The sequence below is a fragment of the Lates calcarifer genome, unplaced genomic scaffold (assembly GCF_001640805.2).
Source record: "Lates calcarifer isolate ASB-BC8 unplaced genomic scaffold, TLL_Latcal_v3 _unitig_513_quiver_2733, whole genome shotgun sequence".
NCBI lineage: Eukaryota > Metazoa > Chordata > Actinopteri > Centropomidae > Lates > Lates calcarifer.
Genome location: NW_026117321.1, coordinates 5205 through 12190, shown reverse-complemented (window position 1 = coordinate 12190; position 6986 = coordinate 5205). Strand labels below are relative to the sequence as shown.

General features: G+C 39.3%; 1 long non-coding RNA gene across 1 annotated transcript; it reads right to left on the bottom strand.

Moving 5' to 3' along the window:
* Positions 1-650: 650 nt before the first annotated feature.
* Positions 651-6507, bottom strand: LOC127140839 (uncharacterized). Its single transcript, XR_007811332.1, has 6 exons — positions 6334-6507; positions 4259-4700; positions 3484-3925; positions 2709-3150; positions 1119-1560; positions 651-785 (listed from the first exon to the last, which is right to left on the bottom strand). It is a non-coding gene; the product is annotated as an uncharacterized LOC127140839 (long non-coding RNA).
* Between the last annotated feature and the right edge of the window lie 479 nt (positions 6508-6986).

The window sequence follows — 6986 nt, the reverse complement described above, 5'->3', positions numbered from 1 at the left end:
TGACATTTTTGACACCTTACTATACTATGACACTTTTGACATTTTTTGACGCCTTACCATACTATGACATTTTTTGACCATTTTTGATGCCTTACTACACTATGACGTTTTTTGACACCTTACTTATTATTACTTATACATTTACAGTTTACTGCTGTAAACTACATCTAGTAACAGATTACTTTGACTATTACATCTTACTTCTGATATTGCCAGTTACTTTTACATTACTTCTACTTATACAGATTACTTATACATTTTTTTATATTGCAGATTACTTCTGTTATTAAACAGTGTTAGTGCTCTGTGCTGGACGGTTGATGTAAAGCCGTTTGTGAATTACCTGGAGTCCTCTGTCCTGGTCTCAAAGAGCTTCCCCGTTGTACGAAGACTCTGTGATCGTGGACTACGTCTCTGTGATCGCGGACAATGTCTCTGAGATTATGGACAAAGTCTCTGCGATCATGGACTGTGTCTGTGATCGTGGACGATGTCTCTGAGATCATAGACGGTGTCTCTGTGATCATCAACAATGTCCCTGATCGCGGGCAATGCCTTCGAATCGGTGACCCCCGTCTCCGCCGATTCTATCGCAAGGTCTCTACGAAGCATGGGACAATGTCTCTGACCATGGACAACGCCTCTCTCGTCTTTGACAAGGTCTCTGCGATCATGGACAACGTCTCTGATTGTGGACGATGTCTCCCTCATCCTCAACAATGTCTCTCCGATCATGGACCATGTCTCAGCGATCGTGGACAATGTCGTGGACGAAGTGGTAACACCTGGAGGAAATCGAAGAGAAACATACAAAGGAAAATGATCAATACATTGCTACCTATTCCTCATCAACAGTTTAACCACGAAAACACAGATAAATATTCAACATTAAAACTGAACCAGAACATTTAATATTTTCTGACCATTTTTGACACTTTACTATACTATGTCATTTTCTCACAACTTACTATACTATGACATATTTTGATGGTTTTTGGTGCCTTACTATACTATGACATTTTTTGACACAACGCTATGACATTTTTGTAAACATCTTTGACGCCTTACTAAACAGTGCTCTGTGTTGGACGGTTGATGTAAAGCCGTTTGTGAATTACCTGGAGTCCTCTGTCCTGGTCTTTAAGAGCTTCCCCGTTGTACGAAGACTCTGTGATCGTGGACTACGTCTCTGTGATCGCGGACAATGTCTCTGAGATTATGGACAAAGTCTCTGCGATCATGGACTGTGTCTGTGATCGTGGACGATGTCTCTGAGATCATAGACGGTGTCTCTGTGATCATCGACAATGTCCCTGATCGCGGGCAATGCCTTCGAATCGGTGACCCCCGTCTCCGCCGATTCTATCGCAAGGTCTCTACGAAGCAAGGGACAATGTCTCTGATCATGGACAACGCCTCTCTCGTCTTTGACAAGGTCTCTGCGATCATGGACAACGTCTCTGATCGTGGACGATGTCTCCCTCATCCTCAACAATGTCTCTCCAATCATGGACCATGTCTCAGCGATCATGGATGATGTCGTGGACGAAGTGGTGACACCTGAAGGAAATCAAAGAGAAACATACAAAGGAAAATGATCAATACACTGCTACCTATTCCTCATCAACAGTTTAACCATGAAAACAAAAAACAAAAAAAACAAAAACAACAACAACAAATATTTGGGAAAAAGTACAATGATTATTAATTGTGTGTCTATCAACTAATCACTGAAGCAGTCGTGTATGTTACTATGAACTGCACAACGATAATAAACATTAACAGTTCAGTAAAATTTTGAATGCAGGGTTTTAACTTGTGTTGTTCACTATACTTAAGTAAAAATTCTGAGTATTTCTACCCCCATAGTCAGTCACACACAGAATCATTTTTTTTCAAAGTTCAACCTTGTTCTTATTAACACATTTAAAAGATCTTTGTTTTGTGTTGTTTTCATTTAATGAATAACAACCAAATTTACAAACGTCTTACCAGCAGCTTATGTGAAAATTTGAAGTAAAATAAGTGTAGGACTGGTTGTTACACACTGCAAAGATATTATTAAAATCACCCTTGGACCAACAGTTAAAATTAACACACTTACGAACAACTCAATCCAATATTTTTATTTGTAGACTCGATATTGTTTTATGCTGTGTAGTCTAGTATGTCTAGCACCTACACAAGATTAATAATTTCTGATCATGTACAATCAAACTGAAGTTAAGATATTTTTCAGTCCCATTTTGACTGATCCTTAACAACAACAATAACGTCTGACATTTTGATGCCTTACTATACTACGACATTTTTTAGTGCTTTACTATACTGTGACATTTTTACTTCTATTTTGGATTACTATTACTTCTGCATGGCTTTTATATTACAGATTACTTTTACTGTAATTTCTAATATCAGATTACTTTTCCCATTACATATTACTTTTCTAATTACTTATTACTTACACATTTACAGATAAAGTTTACTGTTGCAAACTACATCTAGTAACAGATTACTTTGACCATTACATCTTACTTCTGATATTGCCAATTACTTTTACATTACTTCTATTTATACAGATTACTTATACATTATTTTTATATTGCAGATTACATCTATTATTATGTTTTCTGATAGACTGAATACTGAACATAAACAATGTCAGTGCTCTGTGTTGGACGGTTGATGTAAAGCCGTTTGTGAATTACCTGGAGTCCTCTGTCCTGGTCTTTAAGAGCTTCCCCGTTGTACGAAGACTCTGTGATCGTGGACTACGTCTCTGTGATCGCGGACAATGTCTCTGAGATTATGGACAAAGTCTCTGCGATCATGGACTGTGTCTGTGATCGTGGACGATGTCTCTGAGATCATAGACGGTGTCTCTGTGATCATCAACAATGTCCCTGATCGCGGGCAATGCCTTCGAATCGGTGACCCCCGTCTCCGCCGATTCTATCGCAAGGTCTCTACGAAGCATGGGACAATGTCTCTGACCATGGACAACGCCTCTCTCGTCTTTGACAAGGTCTCTGCGATCATGGACAACGTCTCTGATCGTGGACGATGTCTCCCTCATCCTCAACAATGTCTCTCCGATCATGGACCATGTCTCAGCGATCGTGGACAATGTCGTGGACGAAGTGGTAACACCTGGAGGAAATCGAAGAGAAACATACAAAGGAAAATGATCAATACATTGCTACCTATTCCTCATCAACAGTTTAACCACGAAAACACAGATAAATATTCAACATTACAACTGAACCAGAACATTTAATATTTTTTGACCATTTTTGATGCTTTACTATACTATGTCATTTTTTCACAACTTACTATACTATGACATATTTTGATGGTTTTTGGTGCCTTACTATACTATGACATTTTTTGACACAACGCTATGACATTTTTGTAAACATCTTTGACGCCTTACTAAACAGTGCTCTGTGTTGGACGGTTGATGTAAAGCCGTTTGTGAATTACCTGGAGTCCTCTGTCCTGGTCTTTAAGAGCTTCCCCGTTGTACGAAGACTCTGTGATCGTGGACTACGTCTCTGTGATCGCGGACAATGTCTCTGAGATTATGGACAAAGTCTCTGCGATCATGGACTGTGTCTGTGATCGTGGACGATGTCTCTGAGATCATAGACAGTGTCTCTGTGATCATCGACAATGTCCCTGATCGCGGGCAATGCCTTCGAATCGGTGACCCCCGTCTCCGCCGATTCTATCGCAAGGTCTCTACGAAGCATGGGACAATGTCTCTGACCATGGACAACGCCTCTCTCGTCTTTGACAAGGTCTCTGCGATCATGGACAACGTCTCTGATCGTGGACGATGTCTCCCTCATCCTCAACAATGTCTCTCCGATCATGGACCATGTCTCAGCGATCGTGGACAATGTCGTGGACGAAGTGGTAACACCTGGAGGAAATCGAAGAGAAACATACAAAGGAAAATGATCAATACATTGCTACCTATTCCTCATCAACAGTTTAACCATGAAAACACAGATAAATATTCAACATTACAACTGAACCAGAACATTTAATATTTTTTGACCATTTTTGACGCTTTACTATACTATGTAATTTTTTCACAACTTACTATACTATGACATATTTTGATGGTTTTTGGTGCCTTACTATACTATGACATTTTTTGACACAACGCTATGACATTTTTGTAAACATCTTTGACGCCTTACTAAACAGTGCTCTGTGTTGGACGGTTGATGTAAAGCCGTTTGTGAATTACCTGGAGTCCTCTGTCCTGGTCTTTAAGAGCTTCCCCGTTGTACGAAGACTCTGTGATCGTGGACTACGTCTCTGTGATCGCGGACAATGTCTCTGAGATTATGGACAAAGTCTCTGCGATCATGGACTGTGTCTGTGATCGTGGACGATGTCTCTGAGATCATAGACGGTGTCTCTGTGATCATCGACAATGTCCCTGATCGCGGGCAATGCCTTCGAATCGGTGACCCCCGTCTCCGCCGATTCTATCGCAAGGTCTCTACGAAGCATGGGACAATGTCTCTGACCATGGACAACGCCTCTCTCGTCTTTGACAAGGTCTCTGCGATCATGGACAACGTCTCTGATCGTGGACGATGTCTCCCTCATCCTCAACAATGTCTCTCCGATCATGGACCATGTCTCAGCGATCGTGGACAATGTCGTGGACGAAGTGGTAACACCTGGAGGAAATCAAAGAGAAACATACAAAGGAAAATGATCAATACACAACATTATAACATTACAGCTGAACCAGAACATTTTCCAAACATTGGAGGGCTGTTTCAGAAAATGAACCGTTCACTATCATCACCTCCTGAAGAACCAACAACAAGAAACATTTTGGAAAAAGTGAAGTGATTATTGTGTGTCTATCAACTAATCACTGAAGCAATCATGTTTGTTACTGTAAACAGCATAACAATAATAAACACTATCAGCTAAGTACAATTTAAATGCAGTCTGGCTGAGTATTCCACCACATACTGTCACATACAGAATCATTTCAACCTTCTTCTTAAAACAAATATTTAAAATGCCGTTGTTATGTGTTGTTTTCGTTTAATGAAAAACAACCAAGTTTACAAAGGTCTAACAGCAGCTTATGTGAGAAAAAAGTGTACTGGTAGTTATACACTGTAAAGATATTTTTTAAAAACACCCTCTGACCAACAGTTAAAATTAACACACTTATGAACAAATCACTTTAATATTTTATTTGAAGAATTGATATTGTTTTGTACAGTGTTGTCTAGCATGTCTAGCACTTACACATAACTAATAATTTCTGATCACATACAATCAAATTGAAGTTAAGACATTTTTCAAACCCATTTTGTCTGATCCTTAACAATAGCATTTGACATTATTATGCTTTACTATACAGTGGTGTTTTGATGTCTTACTATAATGTGACATTTTTACTTCTGTTTTGGATTACTGTTACTTCTGTGTTGCTTTATATTACAGATTATTTTTACTGTTACCTTTAATATTACTTTTCACATTACATATTACTTTTCTTATTACATATTACTTCTAAATTTACAGATAACTTTTACTGTTGCAAACTACATCTAGTAACAGATTAGTTTGACTCTTATATCTTACATCTGATATTGCTGATTACTTTTACATTACTTCTTTTAATACAGATTACTTCTACATTATTTTTATGTTGCAGATTACTTCTATTATTACATTTTTCTGATATACTGAATACTGAACATAAACAATGTCAGTGCTCTGTGTTGGACAGACTCGAACCAACAGGAAGTCAGCCATTATGACTTTAATATATAGATTTTGCTCATTTTCGCCATTTGGGAATACTGTATTTGAACGAACTTCTAGATATTTAACAGTCAGGTTACTGTTTAACGCCTTTGTGATTGAAAGTTATCAAAAGCTTGGATTTTCGTCAAAAGGTACGGCCGTGGCGGCACCTCAAATTTGCCGTCGCAAACGCTGACATTCAGGTGTATAGCAGACAGGTACAGATGCAATATAATATAAAATTACCACAAACAGACTCAAAACGATTGCAACGACATGACAGACGGCTAAAAACCGAGTTAAAATGGCCAAGATGGAATACAAAAATGTCGGTAAAGTGACTGTAAACGGGGGTTTAAACAGACTATCAAGAGCTCCTTGTGTTTTACCCGTCCTCGTTAGGGTCCACAAGTCATGTCACGTAAACACAAACACACACTTACCCACGGGAGAAAAGACTGAAATGGAAATAAGATCATTAGCTCGCCGCTAACGCAAATGCTAACGCTAGCTGCTAGCTAGTACGCTCCTTAGCCTTACCTTCATGCCACAGGTGTGTTCAGCATCCAGCCTCATTCCTGTTCGACAATAAAGCAGCTTCAAAGCTTGTTTTAGCACCCAGGCTTCTTCGGTAATTACGGTTTCCCCACAATACTGACAAACCGAGGCCACAGCTCAAAGGTTGGGACTCATCTGTTGTCCGAGTTTCTCCGCCTCTCTGCGCTCCTCCCAGAGGCTCATGACGAGACAAGACGTAGCCAATGACGATACACGCCACGCACAAGCGCGGCAGAGAGTGATCATACTCAAAGTGTTGACTCTGGTTTTGTCCAGTCACAAACAAGAAGTGCTGTCACACCCTTTCTGTAATCTGAAATGTTTCTGTGTTTTGTGAAATGTTGTGCTTTGACCTTCAGGGGCACCGCAATTTCGGGCTGTTGGCTGGACAAACAAAACAATTTTCCCAAGATGACTGTTTGGCCATTTTTGCCTTTATTTCTTATAGTGTACATGTTTGATTCAGCAAATTTGAACTGGGGATGTTGCCGTTAAATGGCATGCTTCTTAGACATGTAGGTCACTGTGGCACCTCCAAAACAAGCAATTTGAAGATTATAAAAGCTATTTTTCTTTTCTTTCTCTTCTAAAACAGAATAATCAACAATTAACAGATTATTTGGTTAAGAAAATAT